This window comes from Arachis hypogaea, chromosome 5, assembly GCF_003086295.3.
Source record: "Arachis hypogaea cultivar Tifrunner chromosome 5, arahy.Tifrunner.gnm2.J5K5, whole genome shotgun sequence".
Classification (NCBI taxonomy): domain Eukaryota; kingdom Viridiplantae; phylum Streptophyta; class Magnoliopsida; order Fabales; family Fabaceae; genus Arachis; species Arachis hypogaea.
The window spans coordinates 38,243,535-38,260,905 of NC_092040.1; the positions used below are offsets into that span (position 1 = coordinate 38,243,535).

Below are 17,371 nucleotides of genomic sequence, written 5' to 3' on the forward strand. Positions count from 1 at the left end.
TATTCACAAGGGTTATACTCAGTTAAATTGTAAAGATCTTTATATGATATAAAGCAATCTGAACGAATGTTGTATAATCGTCTTACTGAGTATCTTGCCAAAAACGGATTTAAGAATGATAATATCTGTCCATGTATTTTCATAAAGAAATCTGTATTTGAATTCATTATAATTGCTATGTACGTTGATAATTTAAATATCATTGGAACCCCTGAATAGATTTCAATAATTATAAAAGCTCTAAAAAAAGAGTTTGAGATGAAAGATTGATGAGCGGATAATTTGTACGCTTTTTGGCATTGTTTTTAGTATGTTTTTAGTATGATCTAGTTAGTTTTTAGTATATTTTTATTAGTTTTTAGTTAAAATTTACTTTTCTGGGCTTTACTATGAGTTCGTGTGTTTTTCTGTGATTTCAGGTATTTTCTGGCTGAAATTGAGGGACCTGAGCAAAAATCTGATTCAGAGACTGAAAAGGACTGCAGATGCTGTTGGATTCTGACCTCCCTGCACTCGAAGTGGATTTTCTGGAGCTACAGAAGCCCAATTGGCGCGCTCTCAACGGCGTTGGAAAGTAGACATACTGGGCTTTCCAGCAATATATGATAGTCCATACTTTGCCCAAGATTTGATGGCCCAAACCGGCGTTCAAAGTCACCCTCAGAATTCCCAGCGTTAAACGCCGGAACTGGCACCAAAATGGGAGTTAAACGCCCAAACTGGCATAAAAGCTGGCGTTTAACTCCAAGAAGAGTCTCTACACGAAAATGCTTCATTGCTCAGCCCAAGCACACACCAAGTGGGCCCGAAAGTGGATTTTTATGTCATTTACTCATCTCTGTACACCCTAGGCTACTAGTTTTCTATAAGTAGGACCTTTTACTATTGTATTGAGATATCTTGGTAGCTATCTTCATTTTATGCTATCTTAGATCATTGGGAGGCTGGCCATTCGGCCATGCCTAGACCCTGTTCTTATGTATTTTCAACGGTGGAGTTTCTACACACCATAGATTAAGGTGTGGAGCTCTGCTGTACCTCGAGTATTAATGCAATTACTATTGTTCTTCTATTCAATTCCGCTTATTCTTGTTCTAAGATATCACTTGTTCTTCAACTTGATGAATGTGATGATTCGTGACACTCATCATCATTCTCACCTATGAACGTGTGACTGACAACCACCTCCGTTCTACCTTCGATTGGGTGAATATCTCTTGGATTCCTGATACACGATGCATGGTTGATCGCTTGACAAACGAGTGCTCGCCTGACAAACGAGCCAGCCATTCCGTGAGATCAGAGTCTTCGTGGTATAGGCTAGAACTGATGGCGGCATTCAAGAGAATCCGGAAGGTCTAACCTTGTCTGTGCTATTCTGAGTAGGATTCAATGATTGAATGACTGTGACGTGCTTCAAACTCGTGAAGGCGGGGCGTTAGTGACAGACGCAAAAGAATCACTGGATTCTATTCTGGCCTGATTGAGAACCGACAGATGGATAGCCGTGCCGTGACAGGGTGCGTTGAACATTTCCACTGAGAGGATGGGAGGTAGCCACTGACAATAGTGAAACCCTTGCTTAAGCTTGCCATGGAAAGGAGTAAGAAGGATTGGATGAAGACAGTAGGAAAGCAGAGAGACGGAAGGGACAGCATCTTCATACGCTTATCTGAAATTCCTACCAATGAATTACATAAGTATCTCTATCTTTATCTTTATAGTTTTATTCGTATATCATCATTCATACCCATTTGAGTTTGCCTGACTGAGATTTACAAGGTGACCATAGCTTGCTTCATACCAACAATCTCTGTGGGATCGACCCTTACTCGCGTAAGGTTTATTACTTGGACGACCCAGTACACTTGCTGGTTAGTTGTGCGAAGTTATGTTTATGCCATGGTGTTGAACACCAAGTTTTTGGTTTCATCACCGGGGATTAGTTGAGTTGTGAAAAGTATTGATCACAATTTCGTGCACCAAGTTTTTGGCGCCGTTGCCGGGGATTGTTGAGTTTGGACAACTGACGGTTCATCTTGTTGCTTAGATTAGGTATTTTTTCTTCAGAGTTCTTAAGAATGAATTCTAGTGTTTCAAGGTGATGTTCTTATCATCACCAAAGCTGATTGATCTTCATCAATTTAGCTCTTGAATGCAATGTTCTGCTGAAGTTTGGCTGACCATGTCTAATTCCTTTAGACTGAAGCTTTAGACTAACATTGCATGATTCCTGGAATTCTCATTAAGAATTTTGATACCTTTTTCCACTTTATTTTCGAAAAAGCACAAAAAAAAATTTACAAATTCATAAAATCCAAAAATATTTTTTTGAGTCTAGTGTTTCATTTTAAGTTTGGTGTCAATTGCATATATTCATTCATGTGTCTTAAGGATCTTCAAGTAATTCTTGATGATTTCTTACTCTGATCTTTGAATTCTCTTGACTTGAGTCTTTATGTGTCTCATATACATTCTCATTAGTGTCAGTAGTATACAAACTGCTAAGTTTGGTGTCTTGCATGCATTGTTCTTTTGATTTTAGTTGCATTTTGATTATTCCTTATTATTAAAAATCCAAAAATATTTTTAATTTGTGTCTTTTCAAGTCAATAATACAGAGAATTGAAGATTCAGAACATACTGCAGAGAAATTGCACAGAAGAAGCTGGGCGTTCAAAACGCCCAGTGAAGAAGGACAGACTGGCGTTTAAACGCCAGCCAGGGTACCTAGTTGGGCGTTTAACGCCCAAAAAGGTAGTGTTTTGGGCGTTAAACGCCAGAATGTGCACCATTCTGGGTGTTTAACGCCAGGATGGCACAAGAGGGAAGATTCTGTTTTCAAATCAAATTTTTTTTTCAGGTTTTCAAAATTTTTCAAAATCAAATCTTTTTCAAATCATATCTTTTCAATCATATGCTTTCAAAATCAATTTCTTTCTATTTTTAAAGATACTTGCTATCAATTAATGATTTGATTCAACATTTCAAGTATGTTGCCTTTTCTGTTGAGGAAGGCTTAATGTTTGAATCATATCTTTTCTTGATAGCCAAGTCATTAATTTTCAAAATCAAATCTTTTTAAATGTTTTTCAAATCATATCTTCTCAATCACATCTTTTTAAAACTAATCATATCTTCTTAACCACATATTTTTCAAAATAGTTTTCAATCAAATCTTTTTAATTTCTAATTTCAAAATCTTTTTCAAAAATCACTTGATCTCTTTCCCACTCTTGGTTTTCGAAAATTAATTAGTGTTTTTCAAAATGTTTTCAAAATTTCTTACTTAATTTTCGAAAAAAAAATTCTTCCCCTCTTTTCATAACCTTCTATTTATGGACTAACACTATTCCTTGATGCAAAATTCGAACTCCATCTTCTTTGATAAGTTCGAATTTTCTACTTCTGCCTTCCATTTTCTTTTCCTCTGACACCTCAAGGAATCTCTATACTGTGACATAGAGGATTCCATATTTTCCTGTTTTCTTCTCTTTCTTATGAGCAGGAGCAAAGACAAAAGCATTCTTGTTGAGGCTGATCCTGAACCTGAAAGGACCTTGAAGCGAAAGCTAAGAGAAGCTAAGGCACAACTCTCTGTAGAGGACCTAACCGAATTCTTCAAAGAAGAAGAACTCATGGCAGCCGAAAACAACAACAATGCCAACAATGCAAGGAAGGTGCTGGGTGACTTTACTGCACCTACTCCCGATTTCTATGGGAGAAGCATCTCTATCCCTGCCATTGGAGCAAACAACTTTGAGCTTAAGCCTCAATTAGTTTCTCTAATGCAACAGAATTGCAAGTTCCATGGACTTCCATTGGAAGATCCTCATCAGTTCTTAGCTGAGTTCTTGCAAATCTGTGACACTGTTAAGACTAATGGGGTTGACCCTGAGGTCTACAGACTTATGCTATTCCCTTTTGCTGTAAGAGACAGAGCTAGGACATGGTTGGACTCACAACCTAAAGAAAGCCTGGACTCTTGGGAAAAGCTAGTCAATGCCTTCTTGGCAAAGTTCTTTCCACCTCAAAAATTGAGTAAGCTTAGAGTGGAAGTCCAAACCTTCAGACAGAAGGAAGGAGAATCCCTCTATGAAGCTTGGGAAAGATACAAACAATTAATCAGAAAGTGTCCCTCTGATATGCTTTCTGAATGGAGCATCATAGGTATTTTCTATGATGGTCTGTCTGAACTGTCCAAGATGTCTTTGGATAGCTCTGCTGGAGGATCTCTTCATCTGAAGAAGACTACAGAAGCTCAAGAGCTGATTGAAATGGTTGCAAATAACCAATTCATGTACACTTCTGAAAGGAATCCCGTGAACAATGGGACTAATCAGAAGAAAGGAGTTCTTGAGATTGACACTCTGAATGCCATATTGGCTCAGAATAAAATATTGACTCAACAAGTCAATTTGATTTCTCAAAGTCTGTCTGGAATGCAAAATGCACCAAGCAGTACTAAGGAAGCTTCATCTGAAGAAGAAGCTTATGATCCTGAGAACCCTTCAATGGAAGAGGTGAATTACATGGGAGAACCCTATGGAAACACCTATAATCCTTCATGGAGAAATCATCCAAATCTCTCATGGAAGGATCAACAGAGACCTCAACAAGGTTTCAACAATAATAATGGTGGAAGAAACAGGTTTAGCAATAGCAAGCCTTTTCCATCATCTTCTCAGCAACAGACAGAGAGTTATAAGCAGAATAACTCTGACTTAGCAACCATGGTCTCTGATCTAATCAAAACCACTCAAAGTTTCATGACTGAAACTAGGTCCTCCATTAGGAATTTGGAGGCACAAGTGGGTCAGCTGAGCAAGAAAATTACTGAACTCCCTCCTAGTACTCTCCCAAGCAATACAGAAGAAAATCCAAAAAGAGAGTGCAAAGCCATCAACATGGCCGAATTTGGAGAGGAAAGAGAGGCAGTGAACGCCACTGAGGAAGGCCTCAATGGACATCCACTGGCCTCCAATGAGTTCCCCAATGAGGAACCATGGGAATCTGAGGCTCAAAATAAGACCATAGAGATTCCATTGAATTTACTTCTGCCATTCATGAGCTCTGATGAGTATTCTTCCTCTGAAGAGGATGAGTATGTCATTGAAGAGCAAGTTGCTAAATACCTTGGAGCAATCATGAAGCTAAATGACAAGTTATTTGGAAATGAGACTTGGGAGGATGAACCCTCTTTGCTCACCAAAGAACTGGATGACTTGTCTAGGCAGAAACTGCCTCAAAAGAGACAGGATCCTGGAAAGTTTTCAATACCTTGTACCATAGGTACCATGACCTTCAAGAAGGCCTTGTGTGACCTAGGGTCAAGTGTAAACCTCATGCCTCTCTCTGTAATGGAGAAGCTAGGGATCTTTGAGGTGCAAGCTGCAAAAATCTCACTAGAGATGGCAGACAACTCAAGAAAACAAGCTTATGGACTTGTAGAGGATGTTCTGGTAAAGGTTGAAGACCATTACATCCCTACTGATTTCATAGTCCTAGAGACTGGGAAATGCATGGATGAATCCATCATCCTTGGCAGACCCTTCCTAGCCACAGCAAAGGCTGTGATTGATGTTGATAGAGGAGAGTTGATCATTCAAGTGAATGAAGAATCCTTGATGTTTAAGGCTCAAGGATATCCCTCTGTCACCATGGAGAGGAAGCATAAAGAGCTTCTCTCAAAACAGAGCCAAACAGAGCCCCCACAATCAAACTCTAAGTTTGGTGTTGGGAGGCCACAACCAACTTCTAAGTTTGGTGTTGAACCCTCACATTCAAACTCTAAGTTTGGTGTTGGGAGGTTCCAACATAGCTCTGAGCATTTCTGAGGCTCCATGAGAGTCCTTTGTCAAGCTAATGACATTAAAGAAGCGCTTGTTGGGAGGCAACCCAATGTTATATTTTATCTATTCTCTTTTGTTATTTTATATTTTTTGTAGGTTGATGATCATGAGAAGTCACAAAATCAATGAAAAAAGCAAAAACAGAATGAAAAACAGAAAGAAAAACAGCACACCCTGGAGGAGAGCATACTGGCGTTTAAACGCCAGTAAGGCTAGCTGTTGGGCGTTTAACGCCCAGTCTGGCACCATTCTGGGCGTTTAACGCCAGAAAGGGGCACCAGACTGGCGTTAAACGCCAGAAAAGGGCAAGAAGCTGGCGTTAAACGCCAGAAATGGGCACCAGCCCGGCGTTTAACGCCAGAATTGGCTAAAAACGCAATTTTGCTTGCCATTTGGTGCAGGGATGACTTTTCCTTGACACCTCAGGATCTGTGGACCCCACAGGATCCCCACCTACCCCACCACTCTCTCTCTTCTTCACCCATTCACCAATCACCTCAACACCTCTTCCCCAAAACCCCTCACCTATCAAATCCCATCTTTCTCTTCACCACTCACATCCATCCTTCATAAAACCCCACCTACCTCACCAGTCAAATTCAAACCACTTTCTCTCCCAAACCCACCCATACATGACCGAACCATGAGCCCCACTCCTATATAAACCCATCTTCACTCCTTCATTTTCACACAACCTAAACACCACTACTCTCCCTTTTTGGCCGAACACAAAGCCATTCCCTTCTTTCTCATTTCTTCTTCTTCTACTCTCTTCTTTCTTCTTTTACTCGAGGACGAGCAAACCTTTTAAGTTTGGTGTGGTAAAAGCATTGCTTTTTGTTTTTCCATAACCATTTATGACATCCAAGGCCGGAGAAACCTTTAGAAAGAGGAAAGGGAAGGCAAAAGCTTCTACCTCCGAGTCATGGGAGATGGAGAGATTCATCTCAAGGGTGCATCAAGACCACTTCTATGATGTTGTGGCCTTGAAGAAGGTGATCCCCGAGGTCCCTTTTTCACTCAAAAAGAGTGAATATCCGGAGATCCGACATGAGATCCGAAGAAGAGGTTGGGAAGTTCTTACCAACCCCATTCAACAAGTCGGAATCTTAATGGTTCAAGAGTTCTATGCCAATGCATGGATCACCAAGAACCATGACCAAAGTATGAACCCGGGTCCAAAGAATTGGCTTACTATGGTTCGGGGGAAATACTTGGTTTTTAGTCCGGAAAATGTAAGGTTGGCATTCAACTTGCCCATGATGCAAGGAGATGAACATCCTTACACTAGAAGGGTCAACTTTGATCAAAGGTTGGACCAAGTCCTCATAGTCATATGTGAAGAGGGCGCCCAATGGAAGAGAGATTCAAGAGGGAAGCCGGTTCAATTGAGAAGGCATGACCTCAAACCCGTGGCTAGAGGATGGTTAGAGTTTATACAACGCTCAATCATTCCCACTAGCAACCGGTCCGAAGTTACTATAGACCGGGCTATCATGATTCATAGCATCATGATTGGAGAAGAAATAGAAGTTCATGAGGTTATAGCTCAAGAACTTTATAAGGTGGCGGACAAGTCCTCTACCTTGGCAAGGTTAGCCTTTCCTCATCTCATCTGTCACCTCTGTTATTCAGTTGGAGTTGACATAGAGGGAGACATCCCTATTGATGAGGACAAGCCCATCACTAAGAAAAGGATGGAGCACACAAGAGATCCCACTCATCATGAGATCCCTGAGATTCCTCAAGGAATGCACTTTCCTCCACAAAACTATTGGGAGCAACTAAACACCTCCCTAGGAGAATTGAGTTCCAACATGGGACAACTAAGGGTGGAGCACCAAGAACACTTCATCATCCTCCATGAAATTAGAGAAGATCAAAGAATCATGAGAGAGGAGCAACAAAGACAAGGAAGAGACATTGAGGAGCTCAAGCACTCCATAGGATCTTCAAGAGGAAGAACAAGCCGCCATCACTAAGGTGGACCCGTTCTTTAATTTCCTTGTTCTTTATTTGTCTGTTTTTCGAAAATTATTGCTTATGTTTATCTATGTTTGTGTCTTGTGATCATTAGTATCTTAGTTTCTATGCCTTAAAGTTATGAATGTCCTATGAATCCACCACCTCTCTTAAAAAAAAAAATAATAATAATAAACGTGCTTAATTGAAAAAGAAAAGAATTGCATGAATTTTGAATTTTATAACAGTTTAATTATTTTGATGTGGTGGCAATATTTTTGTTTTCTGAATGTATGCTTAAACAGTGCATATGTCTTTTGAATTTGTGGTTCATGAATGTTGGCTCTTGAAAGAATGATGAAAAAGGAGACATGTTATTGAGGATCTGAAAAATCATAAAATGATTCTTGAAGCAAGAAAAAGTAAAAAAAAAAATTCGAAAAAAATTAGAGAAAAGAAAGAAATAAAGTTGTGATCCAAGGCAAAAAGAGTGTGCTTAAGAACCCTGGACACCTCTAGTTGGGGACTCTAGCAAAGCTGAGTCACAATCTGAAAAGGTTCACCCAATTATGTGTCTGTGGCATGTATGTATCCGGTGGTAATACTGGAAGACAGAGTGCTTTGGGCCACGGCCAAGACTCAATAAGTAGCTATGTTCAAGAATCATCATACTTAACTAGGAGAATCAATAACACTATCTGGATTCTGAGTTCCTAAAGAAGCCAATCATTCTGAATTTCAAAGGATAGAGTGAGATGCCAAAACTGTTCAGAGGCAAAAAGCTAAAAGCCCCGCTCATCTAATTAATACTGATCTTCATAGATGTTTTTGGAATTCATTGCATATTCTCTTCTTTTTATCTTATTTGATTTTCAGTTGCTTGAGGACAAGCAACAATTTAAGTTTGGTGTTGTGATGAGCGGATAATTTGTACACTTTTTGGCATTGTTTTTAGTATGTTTTTAGTATGATCTAGTTAGTTTTTAGTATATTTTTCTTAGTTTTTAGTTAAAATTCACTTTTTTGGGCTTTACTATGAGTTTGTGTGTTTTTCTGTGATTTCAGGTATTTTCTGGCTGAAATTGAGGGACCTGAGCAAAAATCTGATTCAGAGGCTAAAAAGGACTACAGATGCTGTTGGATTCTGACCTCCCTGCACTCGAAGTGGATTTTCTGGAGCTACAGAAGCCCAATTGGCGCGCTCTCAATGGCGTTGGAAAGTAGACATCCTGGGCTTTCCAACAATATATGATAGTCCATACTTTGCCCAAGATTTGATGGCCCAAATCGGCGTTCAAAGTCACCCTCAGAATTCACAGCGTTAAACGCCGGAACTGGCACCAAAATGGGAGTTAAACGCCCAAACTGGCATAAAAGCTGGCGTTTAACTCCAAGAAGAGTCTCTACACGAAAATGCTTCATTGCTCAGCCCAAGCACACACCAAGTGGGCCCGGAAGTGGATTTTTATGTCATTTACTCATCTCTGTACACCCTAAGCTACTAGTTTTCTATAAGTAGGACCTTTTACTATTGTATTGAGATATCTTGGTAGCTATCTTCATTTTATGCTATCTTAGATCATTGGGAGGCTGGCCATTCGGCCATGCCTAGACCCTGTTCTTATGTATTTTCAACGGTGGAGTTTCTACACACCATAGATTAAGGTGTGGAGCTCTGCTGTACCTCGAGTATTAATGCAATTACTATTGTTCTTCTATTCAATTCCGCTTGTTCTTGTTCTAAGATATCACTTGTTCTTCAACTTGATGAATGTGATGATCCGTGACACTCATCATCATTCTCACTTATGAACGTGTGACTGACAACCACCTCCGTTCTACCTTCGATTGGGTGAATATCTCTTGGATTCCTGATACACGATGCATGGTTGATCGCCTGACAAACGAGTGCTCGCCTGACAAACGAGCCAGCCATTCCGTGAGATCAGAGTCTTCGTGGTATAGGCTAGAACTGATGGCGGCATTCAAGAGAATCCGGAAGGTCTAACCTTGTCTGTGGTATTCTGAGTAGGATTCAATGATTGAATGACTGTGACGTGCTTCAAACTCCTGAAGGCGGGGCGTTAGTGACAGACGCAAAAGAATCACTGGATTCTATTCCGGCCTGATTGAGAACCGACAGATGGATAGCCGTGCCGTGACAGGGTGCGTTGAACATTTCCACTGAGAGGATGGGAGGTAGCCACTGACAACGGTGAAACCCTTGCTTAAGCTTGCCATGGAAAGGAGTAAGAAGGATTGGATGAAGACAGTAGGAAAGCAGAGAGACGGAAGGGACAACATCTTCATACGCTTATCTGAAATTCCTACCAATGAATTACATAAGTATCTCTATCTTTATCTTTATAGTTTTATTCGTATATCATCATTCATACCCATTTGAGTTTGCCTGACTGAGATTTACAAGGTGACCATAGCTTGCTTCATACCAACAATCTCTGTGGGATCGACCCTTACTCGCGTAAGGTTTATTACTTGGACGACCCAGTACACTTGCTGGTTAGTTGTGCGCAGTTGTGTTTATGCCATGGTGTTGAACACCAAGTTTTTGGTTTCATCACCGGGGATTAGTTGAGTTGTGAAAAGTATTGATCACAATTTCGTACACCAAAGATCTTGAAAAGACTAAATTTTGTCTCGACTAGCAGATCGATCATACAAAAAATGGGATCTTTATTCATCAAACAATATACATAGAAAAGATTTTGAATATATTTTATATGGATATGTCATATCTATTAAGTACCCCAATGATTATACGGTCTTTGGATGTTGAAAATGGTCAATTCCGTCCTAAAGAAGAAAATGAAGATATCCTTAGTCTTGAAGTATCATATTTAGTGCCATTGGAGCGCTAATATATCTTGCTAATAATACATGACCCAATATATCATTTGCTGTGATTTTATTAGCAATGTATAGTTCCTCTCCAACCAGAAGACATTGGAATGGAATCAAACAAATCTTTCGTTATCTTCACGGAACAGTTGATATGAGATTGTTTTATCCATATGGATCTAAGTCACAATTAGTTGGCTATGCAGATGCTGGATACTTGTCTGATTCACACAAAGGAAGATCTCAAACAGGATACTTATTCACATGTGGTGATATAGCTATATCATAGAGGTCCACGAAATAGATGATAGCAGCAACCTCTTCTAATCATGCTGAAATACTAGCAATACATAAAATGAGTCGTGAATGTTTTTGACTCAAAAGTTTGATCCAATATATTCTATCATCGTAAGATAGCTCCAACTGTCCTGTTTGAAGATAATACAGCATGCATTGCCCAGCTTAAAGGTGGATATATCAAAGGTGATAGAACAAAATATATTTCTCCCAAATTCTTCTTCACTCATGATCTTCAAAATTAAGAAACAATTGATGTCCAACAGATCCACTCAAGTGATAATCTGGCAGATTTATTCACAAAGTCACTTCCAAAATCCTCTTTTGAAAGATTGGTACATCAAATTAGAATGCGCCGATTTCGAGATATTAAATAATGTCGACAAGAGGGAGAGACTGTACTCTTTTTTTCTTGGTCAGGTTTTCTCCCATTGGTTTTTCTTGACAAGGTTTTTATTGAGGCAGTCCCATTACAAAGGATATTGTACTCTTTTTCATTCACTAAAATTTTTTTCCTATTGAGTTTTTCTTTAGTAAGATTTTAATGAGGTATAATCCTAAACAGACATCCAAGAAAGAGTGTTACAATATGGATATCCATTCAGTATCTACTTAGCATGGTTTATTCCTCCAATCAAGTACTTTTGGGTGGTAGAAACATTAATGAATAAACGGTGTAAGATTTCCAACATTTGAAAAAGTTAAACCTTGCACATGTATAAATAGGAACATAGGATGAAATATTTGAGACACACAACAATAACAATAATTCTTCTTTCTTTATATATTCATCTTTCTCTCTTTAGGGCAAAAAACATATATAAGCCAAGGGTAGCCAGAAATTACGTGAATCTGCCAAGTTGAAAATTGCTTCATCAATCAACCAAAGCACTTCTCTATACAATTCGAACCAGCTTAGTTCGAATTGCATTTGTATATAATTCGAACCGAATCAGCTCGAATTACTTGGAAAATTCAGACTAATTCGAACCAGGTTGGTTTGAACTTAAAACATACATAATTCGAACTAGATGAGTTCGATTTATATAGGTGGAAGCTTCAGGTTCGAATTACTAATTAATAATTCGAACCAGGTTGGTTCGAATTAGTGAGGACCAAACCTGTATATATATGGTGTGAACGTGAGTTGCTCTCATTAGAGGGGTAAGATGGCTAGTGAGGAGCGTTTCGTAGTGTTGGTTCACCACGGAGGATCTATTAAGAGGAAAACTCATTCCGGTATGAAGTTCACTGATAAGGATCCTCTGTGTATGATCGTCAGGCCTACGACGAGGTATGAGGACCTTGTTAGCTCTGTACTGCTGAAACTTGGTCTCGAAGGTGTGAAACGGGTTAAGAAATTTTTCTTCTGCATTCCAATCACGGTGCTCCAGGAAACCGTTAAGTATGATTGTTTCACGATCGGGAGTGATGAGGACTTGCAGATCATGCTTCATTGTCGTCGGCAGTTTCCAGAGGTGAGGACACCAGAACTGTTGGCAAAGTTGGTTGACGTGGTATCCAGCTCGGGGGGTTCGAACCGGAATACCACCACTTTAGCAACGGTAGCCGGTTCTAGCTCCAGACCTGCCGTTGCTTCTTCCTCCGTCCCTGCATATGAGCCACCCGTCCAACCTGTCGCCTCCCCTTCGTTCGCTGTTGATCTTAACGGCAGTGTAGGCGACGAGGTCGAAACAGGGAAATTTCCGCGAACCTCTTTACAGTGTGCTGCACCGGCTGGGGTTGAAGATGGATTGTTGGATGATCCAGAGGACGATGATGTCGAGCCGGATATGATTGCTGATGACAGTGGCGATGATGTCGGAGCAAGTGAGCCTGCTGGGGTGGGCGGTGGTTCTAGCTCTGACACACAGCAGTACCCTCCACATTTTTCCTCTTTGGACTTGGATGCCATGAGGCAGGAGGGAGTTCCTGGGCAGCCGGCTGAATTTGGCGCTAGAGATGGTGAATGGTCTGCAGATCTGATAGAGTTTCAGGTTGGTCAGCAATTTCAGGATAAAGATGAGGCCCTGTTAAGTGTGAAGACTTACAGCATCCGTTGAAGGGTACAGTACAAGATCGTGGAGTCTAACTATCGCCGGTATGTGGGCAAGTGTTCTGAGTTCGGGAATGGGTGCACATGGTTGATTCACCTGAGTCTCCAACAGCGCAAGGGCCTTTGGGAGGTCAAACGGTACAACGGACCACATACGTGTATCGCCACCTCCATCTCCAGCGACCACAGGAGTTTGGATTACCATGTGATATCGGCATTCATTATGCCAATGGTTAGGGCTGATGCATCCGTCAACATCAAGGTGCTTCTAAATGCCACCGCTGCACACTTTGGGTTTAGGCCAACGTACAGGAGGGTCTGGTTGGCCAAGTAGAAGGCTGTTGCCCTCATCTATGGTGACTAGGTTGAGTCGTACAACGAGCTCCCAAGGTGGGTGTTAGAAGTCCAGTTAACGATGCCTGGTACTGTTGCAGTCCTTAGGATGAGTCCTGTTCGTGTCGGTGCACAGCTGGATGAGTCTCAAGCTTATTTTCACAGACTATTCTAGACGTTTTCACCGTGTATCGAGGCATTCCGTCATTGCAAGCCCCTAGTTAGTATTGACGACACCCATCTATATGGCAAGTATAGGGGAACGTTGCTTGTCGCGATTGCACAGGACGGAAACTCCAACATACTCCCTGTGGCATTCGCATTAGTCGAGGGTGCGAATGCTGAGTCGTGGTCATTCTTTCTCTCCCACCTGCGTGAGCATGTGACACCGCAGCCGGGTCTGCTGGTTATATCGGACAGGCATAACAGCATCAAGGCCGCGCTTGAGGCTCCTGACAGAGGATGGTTACCTTCGTCTGCATACCGGACATTCTGCATTCGACATGTAGCGGCAAATTTTGCCCTAACCTTCAAGGGCAAAGACGCAAGGAGGCTACTTGTGAATGTGGCATACGCTAAGACCGAGGTCGAGTTCCATTACTGGTTTGATATTCTGAGGTCTGAAGACCCAGCGATGTGTGACTGGGCGAACCGGATTGAGTATTCATTGTGGACACAGCATTGTGATGAGGGGCGTAGATTCAGACACATGACGACGAATATCTCTGAGTATGTGAACTCAATCCTCAAGGGTGTCAGAAACCTTCCTGTGTGCTCGCTAGTGAAGGCAACATACAGAAAGTTGGCCGAATTATTTGTTCGCAAAGGGAGAGAGGCTGAGGCGCAGCAGGGAACCAGACAACAATTTAGTCAGCACTTGGTGAAGTGTATAGAGGCCAACTTGAAGACGGCTAGGTGCTTCACGGTGACTTTGTACGACAGGGATAACTCTGAGTTCACCATCGCAGAGACAACTCCTACTAGATCTTTCTCACTGGGTAGCTACAGAGTCTCGCTTGCATCTCACACATGTGACTGCGGATACTTCCAGGTACTTCATTTCCCGTGTCCTCTTGCACTGGCATGCTGTGCCTACTCACGGCTTACATGGGAGCCTTACGTCCACCAAGTGTATCGTCTTAGTTCGGTCTTCAGTGTGTATCAGATGGGTTTCACACCTCCCATTTCGGAGGGTTTTTGGCCACCATATGACGGGCCGACTGTCATCCCAGACCCGAATAAGAGGCGTGCGAGAGAGGGTCGTCCGAGGTCCACTCAGATACGGACCAATATGAACGAGGCAGACCCGAACCGGCCAAAGAGATGTGGGCTTTGTCGGCATCCCGACCACACACGTCGGAGTTGCCCACAGCTCCGAGGAGCAGAGCACACACGGGGACATGATTAGGTGTATTGCTAGCTTTGGTACTTTTGTTATTTCAATTTCGCATTTAGATTCCAGTATTATCGGTTTTCTTACTTGTAGTTGGTAAGTGATAAAATTTGTTAATGTTAGTGCGATGTACTGTGAATGGGATCATAATTGATGAATATGTTTTGTTTCCGAAATTTTAAACGAAATGTATGTTGAATGCATACCGGAATAACAAACTCTACGAGTTAAATTAAGACATGACGCAGAAACTATGCTAGTAACAGAAATTAGTGTTTGGAACGAATTGTGAGTAATTTGAACCAGCCTGGTTCGAATTATTATTTGATGCAATTTGAGAGTAATTCGAACCATCTCGGTTCGAATTACTTGGGGAGTGGTTCACGTGTGTAATTCGAACCAACCTAGTTCGAATTATGCTAGTTATAGTTCGAACCAAGTAGGTTTAATTTATATGTTATTGTAGTTCGAACCAAGCTAGTTCGAATTACATAGTAATGTGCTTTGGCTAATTCGTGAAGCAATTTTCAGTTTGGCTGATTCAGGTAATTTTTTTGTTCCCTTGGCTTATTTTTGTTTTTTGCCCCTCTCTTTATGTTACTATATATATTAAATAAATATATGAATCATCTCCATTATATTGAGTTAATTATATTGGTGAATATTAATGTTAGAGTCTTTTATTTACACATCTTTATTTTATATTTATTTTTGTTTCTTATTTATTAATTTTATAACATGCCTAACTTAGTCATGTGTTAGTTTATTTTATTTTGTTTTTTTCTTATAAATGAATTTAAAATGTAATTTTAGACAAACTAAACATTTTATGTAATTAAATTACAATACTACATATTTTTTTTCGTTGGTTCATTTTTTCCCCTCATCTTTGTCATTCTTTCTTTCCTTTTCAATTTTTTTTTCAGTCTTTTTCCTCTCCCTCATTTTTTTATCATATCATTATCGTCGTCATCATCGACCTCACTTTTTTTCTTCTTTCTATACTTTTTTTGTTCTTATTTATCTTTTTTGTTTGTTTATTTTTTTGTATATTTTTTAAAATTTTATAAAAAAAATAAAAAAATAGAATACAAAAAATGACTATGATGATGAAGAAGAAGAATAATGACATAAATTTTTTTTATATAAAACACACAAGTTTTATTATGATATACACAAAATTTGAATTTATCTCCACACCATATTGCAAGACAATTTGTTGTTTAGGACTTAGGAATATACAATTTAATTTTAAAATAATTTTGTTTAGATAAAATCTTCTATTTTTGAAATAAAACATAAAATGATAAAAAGATATAGAAAAATTTTGTATCAATAACAAACATGAAAAAAAAGAAGAAGAACATGTTAGAAGAAAGAAAAAGAATATAAAATATGAAGAAAAAGAAGTAGAAGAAAAAGATATGTTGAAAAAAATTTCAGTGTTATAATTGAGAAATTTTGTTGATAATTTTAAGAAATTTCGTTGCTAACTTTGTTTTTGTGTTATTTTTCTAAAAAATTTTGCACAATTTAAAATTTTCCTCTACCTCTTTTTTATCATCTTTTTCTTTTTCTTCTTCATCTTTTTCTTATTTCACCTTCTCATATTTTTTTAGTTTTTACTCTTTTAAAAAGAATAAAAAAATAAAAAATACTGCAATAATATCGAAAAGAGGATGACAAAAAATAAAAAAATATAGTAACAACAACAGCAATAAAAAAATGACGAAAATAAGAAAACACGCGAATAAGAAATAAAGAAAAAATGTGCAATTCACGCATACCTTATATAAGTGATTTTTATTGAGTTTCAAGTAACTTGATTAAAAAAATTACTTGGATATATAGTAAAATTTTTAAAATTATTAATTATATAAATAAAAAGATTTACTATATTAACATAAAATTAAAAAAGTGAATACATTAATATTTTTTTAAAATTATGGACGAATAAAACGTTAATATCAAATGTGATATGTTTAGTTTAAGATAAAAAAAATTTAAATTCGAATTTTTCAATTTTTAAAAGTACATAAATCAAATTTTAAAAATACAAAAATTAGACCTTTTAAATTTTTAAATTTTTATTTTAGAAAAATAAAAAAATTATAAAATACAAAAATTAAATTCTCTAATTTTAATCTCATTTATAATTTTAAAAAATACAAAAAATTACATTATGCGAATATATCACTCGTCTAACTCTCCTAAAAAATAAAAAAATTAGCTGAACAATGTTAGGGTCAATTAATTAAATTAAAAAGTATTCTCTTATTAGTCCTAGTAGCCGTCGAATCAAGTTAGAAGACATGGAAGAAAAAATATAAGGAAAATGTGAGGCACGGACCCATGCCACTGAGGCGGTACTACTGGCCCACGCCATCCTCACGCACCCTTTCCCCACGCGTTCATTCACGACAACACGTGTTACCGCATCTTACACGTGCGGAACATCACCTTGGCTTGACTTGTTTATTTCCGCAGCCCAAAGTCTATTAAAAAAAAAAAATAACAGTAATAAAATAATAATAATAACAAAAAATAATAATTTAATTACTTATTAACTCTTATAATTTCACAAAAACTTTAATTAAATTTTTATAATTTTTTTAAATT

At 38.8% G+C, this 17,371-nt stretch overlaps 1 non-coding gene across 1 annotated transcript; it reads right to left on the reverse strand.

The window, feature by feature from the left end:
• Positions 1 to 4,043: 4,043 nt before the first annotated feature.
• On the reverse strand, positions 4,044 to 4,151 carry LOC112804280 (small nucleolar RNA R71). The gene has a single exon (XR_003202895.1). It is a non-coding gene; the product is annotated as a small nucleolar RNA R71 (small nucleolar RNA).
• Positions 4,152 to 17,371: the final 13,220 nt, after the last annotated feature.